The 14,950-nt window shown below is 36.1% G+C and overlaps 1 pseudogene; it reads right to left on the bottom strand.

The window, feature by feature from the left end:
- Positions 1-6,262: 6,262 nt before the first annotated feature.
- On the bottom strand, positions 6,263-14,222 carry LOC129509393 (heat shock cognate 71 kDa protein-like; annotated as a pseudogene).
- Between the last annotated feature and the right edge of the window lie 728 nt (positions 14,223-14,950).

The following is a 14,950-nucleotide window of genomic DNA, read 5'->3' as shown; positions in this document are numbered from 1 at the left end:
CTGAGAATAAGATTTGGAATTCATATCTGGATAGAAGACTTGCCTTTTGCTATTTGTAGCAAGGTGACCTGGACCTCACTTCCCTCATTTATAAAAATAAAAGGTTAGATTAGATATTCTCTAAAGTCTGCTTTTTATTTTTTAATTTTTTTAAAGTCTGCTTTTTAAAGCTACTCTACTAGTTTTGTTTTGTTTTTTCCACCTTGCCTCATATAGAACAGTGTTTTTTTTTTTTTCCACTTTCGAAACGCTTCTCCACAGCCCAAAAAAAGATCTTTGTCACCTGGTCCTTTCCTGCTCCTCAAGGTTAGTCTTACTTATTCCCTATCCTTACTCCACTCCAGGCAGGTACGTAGTGGCTTTGCAACTGCCTTTCTCAGTTCCTTGGCATGTACACTTTCCTCTATCTAGAATGCTCTACTCCCAAATTTCCCTCAGAGATGCATTTTCTGACAAGCCAATCTATCTTAGTTTAGGTGGTCTGAAAGGAAAGCTCTAAAATAAGGATTCAAGTAAACAGTTCATTTGGGAGGTAAAAAACAAAAAAAAAAAAAAAAAAAAAACACAGGAACAGAAGTGAGGAAGTGATATAGGTAAAGAAAAGAGCCAATAAAGTGCAAATGATTAAGCCAGTCATCACTGTGGGTCAGTGGAGCACAACCCCACAGAAAAATTCTAGAAAATAGTATAGACATACTTTGGAGTTAGCCGTCATGAGGGCTGAGAAAGCTTAGAATGGTTGTGGACTGAGTTCTAAAAGTCATTGGTTGACAGCTATTCTGTGAGATGTTATTTTCCTTCCACTTTAGCCCTGTTCCAAGCCAAAACATTCTTCCTTTGTCCTCAGAAAAAGCCTCAGACAAAGACATGCAGGTACAAGAAGTTGGAGGTTGGCCTGAACCTACTGAAGCAGCCAAACTCAAGGGAAGGATACTGACAATGTCTGCCCTCTGCCATCTAAAACAGCATCTTCCCCCTCAAACATTGTCTGCTCACATGGTTTTCTTTTTACTCATACCATTTACCACTTTCTAAGGTTATGTTATATATCCATTTATTTATTTTAATAGGCAATTTGTTATAGTACTTGAAAGAATAAACCCCCAATCCAGGCTGCCTAGCTTTGAGACCCAGCTGACTATGCTACTAGTTATGCAAGACTCTTCCCCAGTTGACTCCATAATAATAAAAATTTCCTCAGTGGGTTATAGTAAGGTTTAAATTAATGTTGTTGTTTTTTTTATAAAAAAAAAACAGTACCCAGTACAGAGTATGTACTTTATCAATGTTAGTTATTATTGCAATAGTTTGTATATTGCCTGTCTCCCCTCAAGAATGAAAGCTCTGTGCAAGATCAAACTTCTTTTGTTTTGACCTTTTCACTGTAATCTCCAGGGTTCAGCAAAACAAGAATATAGTTGCTCAATATAAATTTGCTAGTGAAAAACTGGATGAAAGATACTCTTTCCAAGAATTCCATTTTCTTAAATATTACTTCTTACCCCATATTCCCCCCAAAAAACTCACCTTCAAGTAATTATTTTCAATTTTCTATTAGCTAATATTCATTTCAAAAGTGTCCTACTTTTTAAGGAATCCTGCTCTGACTCCATCCTTTTTCTCCCTGCTGCCTCATTCTCCCTCATGCTTCATTCATCTTGCTTTTATCACACTCTATTGAAATTATTTACTTGCTCATCCTTTCCTTGAGAATGGAGAATGTATTGTTTGAGGTTTTTTCCCCTAAGTACCCAGCCACAAACCAGGTGCTCAATAAATATTTGTAGAATGAATGAATGAATAAATTTGCCCAGCTAATGGTTTTAAGACAAGGCAACTAATTCTCCAAATGCTGTCTAGATTGCCCTCTGGTGTATAGATAAGTTGAGACCTGCAGAAGTGAGATGACAGTGTCCTCCAAAAAAATCTGAAGTAACCACAAAAGGACTAAATTTTTTTGTGCCATGAGTACTGTGGACCACTGACTCTAGAACAGAGGGTCATCAAAACCTTTCTCTTTTGCAGTACATTGTGGTAAATAAAACAGAAATATATTTAAGTGGAAAATGAGAAACCTCACTGCCATTATTCATGCAGTCAGTTGTTATTTAACAAGGATAATTAAAATTTCCAAATTACTGCACACTAATGGTATTCTTTTTTTCCCCATAGGTTTACCTAGTGACTGACCAGCAACCAAAATTTATATGATAAAAGATTCTGGAGCAGAAACATTTTGATCCTGTTACTCATTTTTTTGTTAAAAAGGCATTATTTTGTTGTTGTTGTTGTTGTTCTTTCTAATTAATTTATTCAAGCATCTGAGAAGTACTCTGAATTGTTGATCTATATTCTATCAAATTAAAGCTAAGTATCAAAAAATAAAAATAATAAAAAATAAAGCTAAGTATCATGTTTCTCTATATGCTAGCTATATGTTAACCTGTATCTGGAGCAGCTACAGGCTAAATTAGCATATGGAATGTCTCTAGGAAATTTTTGAATAAACACAGAATACATCACAGTGACTTAGGATCAACCAAAAAGATGAAACATAAGACAAATATGTTTAGATCTCCTTGTATCCATGACTCAGTTGAAAATAATTCTTCTCTCAGAAATCCAAAAGCTTGGTTAATTGTTAATTTGTTTTATGCATGATTTAAAGTGTGTGTGTGTGCACCTGTGTGTGTGTGTGAAAAACAAGAAATTTGTATCAAATGTAAAAAACAAAACAAAACAAAACAAAAACAAGTGGTTCTGAAGCAAGGAGGCTCAAATGCTGATTTAATTCCCTTTAGGCAAATTATTAATCCCCAATTTACTATGAAAAATTTGTTCTAGCAAGTTTATTTCTAACTGTGTGTTCAGTTCCAAGAAGGGTAGAAAATTTTATCTCCTCAATGACTACTCTTTACTTCATCTTCAGTTTCCCACACCAATCCTTCTTTTTCTTTCTTGTCATAATACTTCTTCATTAGCTCCACATTTTCAGCCTCATTACAAATTCTATTTCTGTGTATAGTGCCAATCAAATTTGACACATTTTGCCTTATTTTCTTCCTTCCAATTATTACACCCTAGATGCCCACACCTTAATGTCCCCTAAATAATCAGTGCTTTTATTATTTTCTTTCTCTTTCTTCTTCCTTTTATCTGTCTCTCTTCTCTCGTTCTTTCCTTTCCTTCTCTTTTCTTTCTTTCATCTATCATTAACACAAAATTTCCAAAATTAATATTTAATTTAATCCCTTAGCCTGCACATCAGGACAGATAAACTTTGCTTTTGCACCCTGAGTTCCCTTTTAAGTCATATTCATCTCAAATGTCACCTCATCTCAGTCTTTCCCAATGCTCAGCACTTTGAATTATTATTGCTCCACCTCTGTTAGCAAAATATTTCAAAATAACATGTCCTGTAGTAAGATTGGGCTTATTCTTTAGATGCATGACACCACTTGTGAAAAGTATTATATGCACCTTTAAATTTCATGCATGTAGTACAAAGGATTGGTTCTAACTTACAAAATCAAATAATATTATTAACATGGTTATAGAAACTTCAACAAAATTAGAGTACATGTAAATAATTTTTTAAAAGATTTTATTTATTTATTCATGACAGACACACAGAGAGAGAGGCAGAGACACAGGCAGAGGGAGCAGCAGGCTCCATGCAGGGAGCCCGACGTGGGACTCGATCCCGGGTCTCCAGGATCACGCTCCGGGCTGAAGGCGGTGCTAAACCGCTGCGCCACCGGGGCTGCCCTAAATCATTTTTTTATATACAAAAGTTACCTGTCTATGGTCTACCAACTTATTTTTCTCATACATCTCACATAGTAGCTCTTACTATAATGAAACTCTCCTCAATGATTTTATTTATAAAACAATAGCCTCAGAGATACATGAAATTTCATGGTTCAGTGATTGTCATCTAACCAAGTCATATAAAATTGAATCATCCAGGGTTAAATAAAACACCTGCCTTCAAATATCTATTACCTGAGATTTCTCTGATTTCAATCACACAATCAGCGAGCTGACCTCCGAGATGGAAGAATAGATGAAGAATAAGGATTTGAGACACTGGCTCTGTAACTACTTAACTGTGTCAGCAAAACATTACATATACTTTTATAGTTTAGAATGGACCGTCCCAAACCAATAATATCTAAAACCACCAAATTCACTCTCCCTCAACACTTTGTAAAAAAAAAAAAAAAAAATGACATTAATATATGTTTCAGGATTAAAAACTAAAAATAAAAATCAAACAAAAAAAAATTGTGTATGTGTAACCCAGAAGAAGATAGTTGTCAGTAAAGGTTTTTTTTTTAAAGGTGCTTTAAATGCAATCCTTCAGAGATGCATGTGTCTTGCCTGTACATTTATTTGTAAGGCAAGCAGCTCAATGTTTTGTACATTTAGACTCTATAAATTGTTTTGAATGAATGTATCAATGACAGGTATCTGCTATTTAGTTGTAAATTCAGGGGCAAAACAAAGAGATGGAATTTCTAACAGCAACAAATGTGTACAAATTTAGTCTCAGCCTTTGGCCCCATGCTCTAAGACCTCCATTATGTCTCCACCCCTGCCTACCAGCCCATTGCCCTATGTTCTAGTCACATCAGACTCTGTTTTCTAATCTCTGGTACAATCTCTTGCTGTAAGCTTTGCCTATTATTTAAATTCATAAATCTTTTAAGAAGTGATAAGTTTTCTTCTTAATTTCATGATTCTTAAATTGAAATTAATTGATCCTATGTTCTTGGCTCATGTATATTGATTTCCAAATTGTGCTTAGCCACCATATATCATATATAATAGATAATTATTAAATATTTTTAATTCAGTAGACAAAGCTCAGTTAAAGTTGAGTAAATTTGTGAATATATATTAATGTATTCTTTTTAAAAATATTTTATTTATTCATGATAGACACAGAAGAGAGAGAGAAAGAGAGAGGCACAGACACAGGCAGAGGGAGAAGCAGGCTTCATGCAGGGAGCCCACACGGGACTCGATCCTGGGACTCCAGGATCATGTGCTGGGCCAAAGGCAGGTGCTAAACCTCTGAGCCACCCAGGGATCCCCTCATTAATGTATTCTTATGACTAAATGCAATTAATTATGGAGAGAAAGCTATTCAAATCTTAAAAAAGAGAAAAGTTCAAATATTATCGCATAGGATAATGTTTATAAAATAAAATCTGTAATGTTTTAGTATTTACTTTTATTCTTCTATAAACATTATATATATTACTATGACTCCCAGAACATTAAATATTCACTAAGCCATCTTAAGTAGCACACATCTTCTTCCCTTCCAGAAAGTAAAAGGTAAAAGAAAAGAAGAAAAAGAAAGTCTGGAACAACATCACTAGGAGTTAGTCCGCGTGGGGAACTGACTGACTGAGACTGACATCAAGGAAATCGAATTCTGTAACCTAGTTGACCTCCACAAACACAATGGAAAACCAGACCCTGTGATCCCGTTAGTGAGTCAACTCACCTGTCTTTAGATGTCAAAGGGGAAAGAAAGGGGAAGTCTCCACACAGTAAAAGACCCCAGGACACCATGAGTCTCTAAAACTTTTAAGCAGTTTATACCTACATACTAATTTAGTCTGTATTCAAAATTATCACTTTAAAGAATGAAAACATTATTTCAAATGTAAAATTAGAGTAAGATACAATTAAAAATATTACATAATAAAATTAAGATTCTCTTTGGTTATATATTTAATTTTATATTGATATATAACTATCTCCCTAATTCATTACGAAGTAACTGCTAAAATGTCTTTACTCTAATTAAGTTTGGAATTTCTAAAAAAAAAAGAAAGAAAAAAAAGTTTGGAATTTCTACCTATCCTAAAGGCTGCTGTTAAAAAAAAAAAATGACTTCATTGGTCTCAAAATATTAAGACTTAAGATATGCAGCATGGAAGGAAGAAAGAAATCTTATACATGAATTCCATAAATATGAGGGTTACATTTCACCACATAATGAGATTATATCCTCAAAGTATATATGATCATTAAAGATTTATTTTTTATGTTGCCAATTTTAAATACAGTTTTATTTAAGACATTGCATTTTCCACTTACCAATACAGTGCTTATAAAGTGCAATGTTTATTTCCTTTCCCTGTGCACATATTCCATATTCAAGTATCAAGAATGTCCAGTATATTTACTATAGCAGCTTGACTTTAAAACTGCCATGAATTTGCTACAAATTTGGCTCCTTCAAATGTGTGGAACAATGCTAGACCTGTCATCAGGTTGGCTTAATCAACTTCTTCAATGGTAGGCCCAGAGGAGGCACCACCAGAGGGAGGAGGTCCACCACCAGGAAAGCCTCCAGGCATTCCTCCTGGCGTGCCTCCTGCACTCTGGTATAGCTTCGTAATGATGGGGTTGCAGACTTTCTCCAGCTTTTTCTGCTGATGTTCAAATTCTTCCTTCTCTGCAGCCTGGTTCTTATCGAGCCAGTTGATGATTTCATTGCACTTGTCAAGGATCTTCTGTTTGCCTTCATCATTGATTTTGCCCTGAAGTTTTTCGTCTTCAACAGTTGCTTTCATGTTGAATGCATAAGACTCAAGTGAATTCTTGGAAGACACCTTGTCTCTCTACTTCTCATCTTCCACTTTGCACTTCTCAGCTTCCTGGACCATGCGCTCAATGTCCTCCTTGCTCAAGTGGCCCTTGCCATTAGTGATGCTAATCTTGTTCTCTTTTCCTGTGCTCTTATCCACAGCAGACACGTTGAGGATACCATTACCATCAATATGAAAACTGACTTCAATCTGAGGAATACCACGAGGAGCAGGAGGTACGCCTGTGAGTTCAAACTTGCCAAGTAGGTTGTTATCCTACTACTATCCCATAGTAGCAGCTGAAAATACAATCACTGCTTGTGATAAGTATTTCATCCAGATACAAGTCTGAAAAATGATATTATCAATTTAGCATTTATAATAATCCTAAATATACTCAGTGCAGCTATCAACATATAACATCTGGAGAGTTTTTTGCTGACTAGAAAATCCATCTTTGTGGTTAGAGGCCTCCCAACCCTTCTGTGTATATGTATACATACACACCCACACAAATATACTCTGTCATCATTAAGTTTAATTTCCAGACATTTCAAATTCTTGGGGTTGAAAACTCACTATAATACCCATGTATTGACAACCAAGGTAGGGTCTACTGGATTTGAATCCCAGCTTCACACATCAGTTGTATAAACTTCACACACCAGAGTTTAACAAGTTACATATTCTCTGAAATGTAACATATTCCTTCTCCATAATAATGGTTACTTTGTAGGTTTATATATGGAATAAAGAAACTATTTTTTTAACCAAAAGTATAGAATATAGTTCAAAGTAGAGTCCAGAACACCAGTAAATACTGTCATACATAGTTTCACCTAACTAAATAATATCCTTTCTTTCCCAGGTTTTTCCTCCATTATTTGCCCCTTTCTACTGTCTTCCATCTTTTTTTAATCCATATCCTTTCTTAGCATGCCAAATAATGTGACTACGAACATATATTTTTATTTATTTTACTCATGATAGTTTGTTTTACAACTATACTTTTAAATATTAAAAGTTGATTAGTTCTTTTAAGACTTCCTGAAAGAATATGTAATTTGGATTTTTTTCCAGTGATATTGAAAATTTCTTGTAGACTTGAAGTTGTACTAAATCTTTTATGCACAGCAGTAACTTAACTTCACAATTCTAGACTAGAGTATTTCCAACAGCAACAGTAATCCTGGTGCTGTTGGACTTCTCTTACTAGGGAGCAGAAATTGTAGTCTGCTTTCTCAGTACTCCTGTAGCCTTGGGTAAACCCTGCTGCTTTCTTGAAATCTCCTCCTACTCCTCCTGTTTGTTTTATCTTTCCATTTGTTCACTCTATCAGCAAACATTTTTGAAGAGACTTTGATGTGCCAATTATGGCGCTAAACACATAGGAAGTAATAGGCATAATCTTGAAATCAGCTGACAGAGCTAATGGCCTCATGAAGAGAAAACAAACTGTTCAATTTTATTGCAGACTTGTAAGAAATATAATGGGATAAACAAATTTTGCTATGTGGACTTTTAGGGGACACGTAACTTAGGTTTGTGAGGTTCAGGAAAGATTTCCCTAAAGAAGTAATGCTTAAGTTGAGAACTATCACAGAAGTGGGAAGAAACCAGGAAACCAGGGAGAATTTTTCTTCCAGCTTCTACTACCTCCCCAATACACTAAGTATTTTGGCCTTGACCAAGAGACTTTACTCAGGTTCTAACAAATCCTGGGTGACTTCAGTGTCCATGCAGAGGGCCCAAGCAATACCCAAACTTTTATTTTGCTACCCTCTCTACACTGGTGACCTTTGCCTACTTCCTTTTTTAAAACACATGGACATACCAGTGACAAACCAGACAAAACATATTCTCAGTATTTGTCTTTTGAATTCTCTGAATATTTACTATGTTGGTTCTCTGGATTTCATTCTCTTTTTCTACCAAAGCAAAACAATACAAAGCAAGAAAAAAAATCCAATAACTCCTGATTTTTCTTACACATTCTGTTTAATCTCAGAAACCTTTTTCTTCTTTTGATTTTTTATTTCTTAGCCTAGCCCTTAAATGTTGTTAATCCTCGGGAATCTAATTCTTTTTCTTTCTTACTCTATATGCTCTTCAGCATATGGCTTCACTAATGATCTAAATACCAGTGATTCAAATGTCTATTTCTAGCTGAGATTTCTCCCTTGATTTCTAGACCTGTATTCATTTAAGCTACTAGGGTATTTCTCTTGAACATATTACTGTGCCTCAAAGTGAAATTTGTCCAAGCTGTGATCTTACTCCCTATTCAAACTTCATCACATCTTGTTTTACATATTCATTTGTTCCCTATCTTTGAATAGTATCACTATTGACCTTGTATTTCAATTCAGAATGCTAGATAATGATCCTCACTTTTCCTTTCACTCTGCCACCCACATAGAATTAATCACACTGCCCTAGATCTCACCTGTTTAGTATATCTAGAGGACAGCTACTTCTCACCAATCTTTTCATAACCCTCATAGTTTAGGTGATGCCACTTCTTGTCAGTTTTACATTATTTGTGATAGGTAGATTTTTATTCCCACTTATGTTTTGCCTTCCTTGTTAGATAATTATAGTTGTAACATTAACCTCAGCCTTGGCCATTTGTGTAGCTTTGGTTAATAAAGTGAGAATTAATACATGTGGCTTTAGTTTGGAAACCAGCCATCATGTGACTCAACCATCATTTTACCATTCTATTGTTAAGGTAAACACAGATAAAGAAACACACAAAGCAAAAGTATATGAATAAGGTATACTCCCTAGTTGAGTGGAGCTGTAGACTATGGTCTGATATTGGGTAGGTTCACCACTAGGGTCCTCAGATGAGGGCACAGATGGTGTTCAGCAGCTGGACAAGGCTGTAAGCTGAGCTCTGCTGTAGGGCAGGGCTGGGTGGTACTATAGGTTGAGTTCCAAGGCTGACCAGGGTCACTGTTCAGGCTTCCTGGTTGTAAGAAGCCAGAGGCTATACTCAACAGTTGAAGAGCACTGCTGGCTTGGCTTCTTGCCCAAGCTCATCTGTAGGATGGGATTTGTAGCTGCCTAAGTTCTCTCATCATTTGACGCTAAAGGCTATACTCAGTAGGTGGGTGGTGGTTTAAATTTTCTTCCTTGCCTGAATAGGGTCATAGAACAGATTCCATGACCAAATCAGCTTGTGGCTAGGAACCCAGAACTTCTTACTAAGCTCTCTGGCCAGATGGGGCCACTTATTTGGCTCTGCAGATGGGACAGAGTCACTGGTTAGGATCTCTGTTCAGGTGCCCCTGCAAGAAGGAATGTGAGGGATGGTTGCAGTAAGCTCCTTCCACTTCTCTTTCTCTATTTTAACTCCAGTGGTCAGATCTTGCAGATTACCCCAGTGATCTATGTGAGATCCTACTCACATAGGAATATCCTGCAGGGATCTTGCCCATCTTGTGCCCCCCATCCAAAATCATAGCCCAGAGGGTATGTTTGCTTGGAGGAAGGGCAATGTAGTCAGAGTGTAGCTACTCTTCCTACCCACCTAACATGATCCTTTTCAATTTCTGTGGTTCAAGGGAATAGTGAAGCCTCAGCTTTGGGTCCTGGGGTTTTCACATTGTTGTCTTCTCTATGGATAATTGCTAGTTGGTTTTCTTGTGAGGGAGACTGAAATCAGGAATGACTTATGTCACCGTTTTGTTGATATCACCCCAACAAGACTATCTTAATGTGAATATCCATTTGATATCATTTTTACTGTCCTGTACTTTTTTCCTATTGAACAATGCCCTTAACTATGTGACTGTCAATTGTGTGGACCTCAAGCAAAGCTCTTATATTAAGCCAATTAGGTTACTAGGTTAGTATCAACTTAGGCACAATGATTTGTTTATCTATATAGGGTGTTATAAACTGAATTGTGTCCCTCCAAATTCATTAATTGAAACTTTAACCTCTAATATGACTGTATTTGGAGAAAGGGACTTTAAGGAGATAAATAAGTTAAATGAGGCTATAAGCATGGGAACAACAGAATTGGTGTTCTTAAAGGAAAAGGAAGAGATACCAGAGCTCACTCGTGCTCGCTTGCTCTCTCTCTCCCTCTCTCTCTCCCTATCTCTATGCTCACACACAGAGCAAAGGCCATGCAAGCACATTGTAAGAAGGTGGCCATTTATAAGACAAGAAGAAAGGTCTCATCAGAAATTAACCATGCTAATGCCTTCATTGTGGACTTTAAGCCTCCGGAACTATGAAATTAATTTGCTGTTTAACTCACTTTGTTGTATTCTTTTATCGAAGCTAAGTAGACTGATACATACAAGCATATTATCAAAGTACAGGGCATTAGAGTTTATGGACATTGAGGGAGATAGAGTAATCCTCCTTTTTTTTTTTTTTTTTTTTTTTTTTTTTTAAGGATCACTATCTCTGAGTACAAATTCTTGGAGCTTCTAGAAGCCACTAACCCTGATACAGTGGTTCAGAAAGCCTACTAATATATATCAAAACTGATTGATGGCACACCGAGATGGGGCAAGGAAAGAGGGAATAGAGACACAGAGATAGAGAGCTCATGTATTGTTTAAACTTCTGGATCCAATCATGTCAGAAGCCAATGATACTACTTGATTTCTTAGTTATGTGAAACAGTAAATTACCCTTCCTTTCCTTTCCTTTCCTTTCTTCCTTCTGTTTTGTTTTATTTTGTTTTGTTAAACTGATTTTTAAGTTGAATTTCTATCTCCTAAAATCAAAGGAGTCATGACTTGTATATAATTATTCTGTTTCAATAAGGTCTCCCTTATGTAATCGAAATAAGAATAGAGAATGAGAGCAGAGAATGAATTGACTTAGCTCACAAAAACAAGAGCAGTATATAGATATTTAGAAAGGATGAGATGAGTGAGCTTCATAACACAATCTTACACGATGTTTGGATTTACTGAAATAAATTCAAATATCGGTGAGGGAATAAAAGAAAAGAAGAATTCTACTAGAATAAAACTTTGTATCTAAAATGGCACATTTATGGTAGTTCTCTGAATTTGGAAAACATAGGTCAAAATTATTTTAAGCTTTAAACACATTTCTTTGGGCACTCTTACCATTAAAGGGGGAAAGCTCCTTTTCATCGTTTTTTTATACAATGAATAACTTTCTATGCCATTATTCACCATTCATTAAGGCTACTAAATAATTGCTTTATTTGCATAGTGATACAATGTCCACCTTTATGGATATTCAATGCATCCATATTAATAGGATCAGTATCAAAAAAGAAGAAAAAAACAATGATTTGCAAATGGTGAAACAAATTTACAAAGACCTGTACCAATTTCCTTTTAATTCCCTAAACCAAAGCACAGATTTTGAAACAATGAATATGGTTTTTGAACCTCTACAATAAATAAGCAATCATGAAATTCACCGGCAAATTACTACTACTAATGTTTAGTATGTGCTCACTACATACCCCTCATGATTTAAAGGGCTTTAAATATTTTAACTACATCAATTCTCACAACACTCCTGATTAAGGTATTATCTCTACAGATGAGGATTTTGAGTTGTAGAAACCCCCAAACCTTGCAAAATCACACACTTGACACAACTAAGACTTGATTCTTAGCAGTCTAAAAATAAGTTATTTTACTTAATATACAATGAGGTCTCTAAAAGTCTAGTGCATTACTTTTATTTTACAGCTGGAGAAATGAAGGCCAAGTGAGAATAAATAGCTAACAAAGGTCACATTTCTAGGTAATGATGAAACTATGACAGAAACTTCCAATACCCAGATTCCCAATTCTGAACTCTTCCTACTACTATGTCTCTTATAAGCAAAATTCTCCAAACTAAAATATATGGTGATTTCAGTCAAGTAGGGATCTAAAATGTATTACAATTTTTTTAAAGATTTTATTTATTTATTGAAACACAGAGAGAGAGGGGGGCAGAGACACAAGGCAGAGGGAGAAGCGGGCTCCATGCAGGGAACCTGACATGGGACTCGATCCCGGATCTCCAGGATCACACCCCGGGCTGCAGGCAGCACTAAACCACTGTGCCACTGGGGCTGCCCTAAAATGTATTACAATTTAAACATGGTGAGCCACATTCAACTCAGACAAAACTACTTTCTCCAAAATCCCTTTCTTGTATGTTTCTGGTTAGGGTGGGCAACAAGGAGATTCTTCTACAAGATTTTGAGAAAGGAAGTGAAACAGTAACCATTTTGTGGCTTGCACACAGTGTCACAGATCTGTCTACTGACCTCATTCCTGTGAATCTATTGCTGGGTCTGCAACTATTCTGCCTTTCCTTGAATCCTCCTTCAGCTTCTCTGACTTCTGGGCCAGGTATGTGTTTAGCTACATCACAAGAAACTAGCTTCTGTTGAGTACCCATACCAAAGATTGCAGAGGCAACAATAACTAACAAAAGTTTCTCTGTTCCCATGGGGTTCTAGGTTGTTCTTAAGCTCCCTGACTTTATATATTTTTTCCATTCCTAACTGCCTTTCAGCCAGTCCTGTCATTATGCAATGGCTTGATGAATAAAGTGGCCATTACGATAAGGACAAAAGTTATTTACAAGGTCAGCTACATGGATATCCACTTACCTAAGTCAATCTTTCTAGAGCCACTTCTGAATGACCTTTGTGCCAACAGAAGAAACCAACACTGTACCCCCATTATGGCACCACTTCCTGAAGGATCAGTCAGCTATCTGCTGGCAGGTTGATCATATTGGACTTCTTCCAGCATGGTTGTTACAAAGCTTTGTTCTTACTGAAATAGACATGACTATTGATATAGATGTCGCCTCTCCACTTAGCAATGCATCTCCCAAATGGGATCACAGATTTTCTGGATATCTTATTATCCACAGTATTCCAAATAGCATCACTTCTGACCAAGGAACTCAGAAAAAACAAAAAAAAAAAAAACAAAAAAAAAAAACCCAGCAACATACCCATGGTTGTAGGATTTACAGGTTTATCATGTTCTCCATCATGCGGAAGCAGTTAGCTTGATAGAGTGATAGAATGGCCTGTTGGGGTCTTAATTACAGAACCAATTAGGTAGAAACATCTTGCAGGGCTGGAGCAATGTACTCCAGGATAAAGTATATGCATGAAATTAGCATCCATTATTTTCAGTTGTACTTAGGATAACTATATCATGTTAGGTAGAAGCTTGACTTTGTCATTATCTTTATTTGGAAGCTAAGCATAATTTAATGAGATGCTTATTGGTGCCAAGTTGATAAGGAGTGGATTATTTTGGCTCTACAATGTGCCAAGGTGGCTATGCTGAACTACATTTCCCAGAAACCTTTTCCCTATATGTCTCCCCTTAGGGCGGGGAAAGAAAGTCCTTGAAGGTGACTTAGAAGGTGAAAATAAAATAAACACTATTTTGTAGTTTACATATTTTGTTGTTGCTCTGGTTCCTCAGCTTATTGGCATGAGACAGCAGATGGGGCTACTACCGCTACTCCTTCCCTTTTACTTTCCTTCATCTTTTCTAACTCTTGGGTCAGGTGCTTCTGCATAGCCACCTTCTGCAGGGCTCTTATACCACCAATGTTGGAGGTAACAAGAAATGGCATGAGTTTCAGTCCATCCTACTGGGATTGTAGTTGTACTTGTGGGTTCCAGATTGGTTTTGGTTTCCCCCACTCTACAACCATCTTCCCTTCCCACTGTCTTCCCTATGGACTTCAGGCTTCAGCAACAGAAGCAAGGGTCACAGCCTTAAAGACACTGTTTTACCAACAACCACAATTGCATACTGTCAAATCTTTGTAGCAAATTTATTCGTATATCATATGTATTTATCTGTTTCTATCTATGTATCTTAATACATGCACTTATATATGCATCCGTCTCTCTCTATCCATCCAAATATCTTCACTAGTTCTGTTTCTGATTGAACTCTGACTGATACACACAGATAATACATAAATTCAATTCAACTAAGATGACTTCCTAAAATATTTCTATAAAATTGTTAATATTAAAACATACAAAAATATGGATTATTTGGCCAATACAATAATGATTATATTCCACTACCTCTACAATGTCTCATTTTGTCATTACAGATATATCAATTTTTTTTTTCAAATTGAAAAGCATAATTAAATTTATTGATGACTTGAACTAATAGGAACCAGTTTGGTAAAAACATCTTTACTCTATGTTATATACATATGTAAATATATCTCTAAGGAGACTGTCACCATTTTAATAGCATACATTTCAAAGCAATATCTCATTTTCTGTGCTCAGTTCAGTTATATGAAATAAATATCATTAATAAGGCTGTTTTATAGAA

The sequence above is a fragment of the Nyctereutes procyonoides genome, unplaced genomic scaffold (genome assembly GCF_905146905.1).
Source record: "Nyctereutes procyonoides isolate TBG_1078 unplaced genomic scaffold, NYPRO_anot_genome, whole genome shotgun sequence".
Taxonomy (NCBI): Eukaryota; Metazoa; Chordata; class Mammalia; order Carnivora; family Canidae; genus Nyctereutes; species Nyctereutes procyonoides.
Note: the sequence above shows the minus strand (reverse complement) of the source record. Positions and strands in the feature narration are given on the sequence as shown.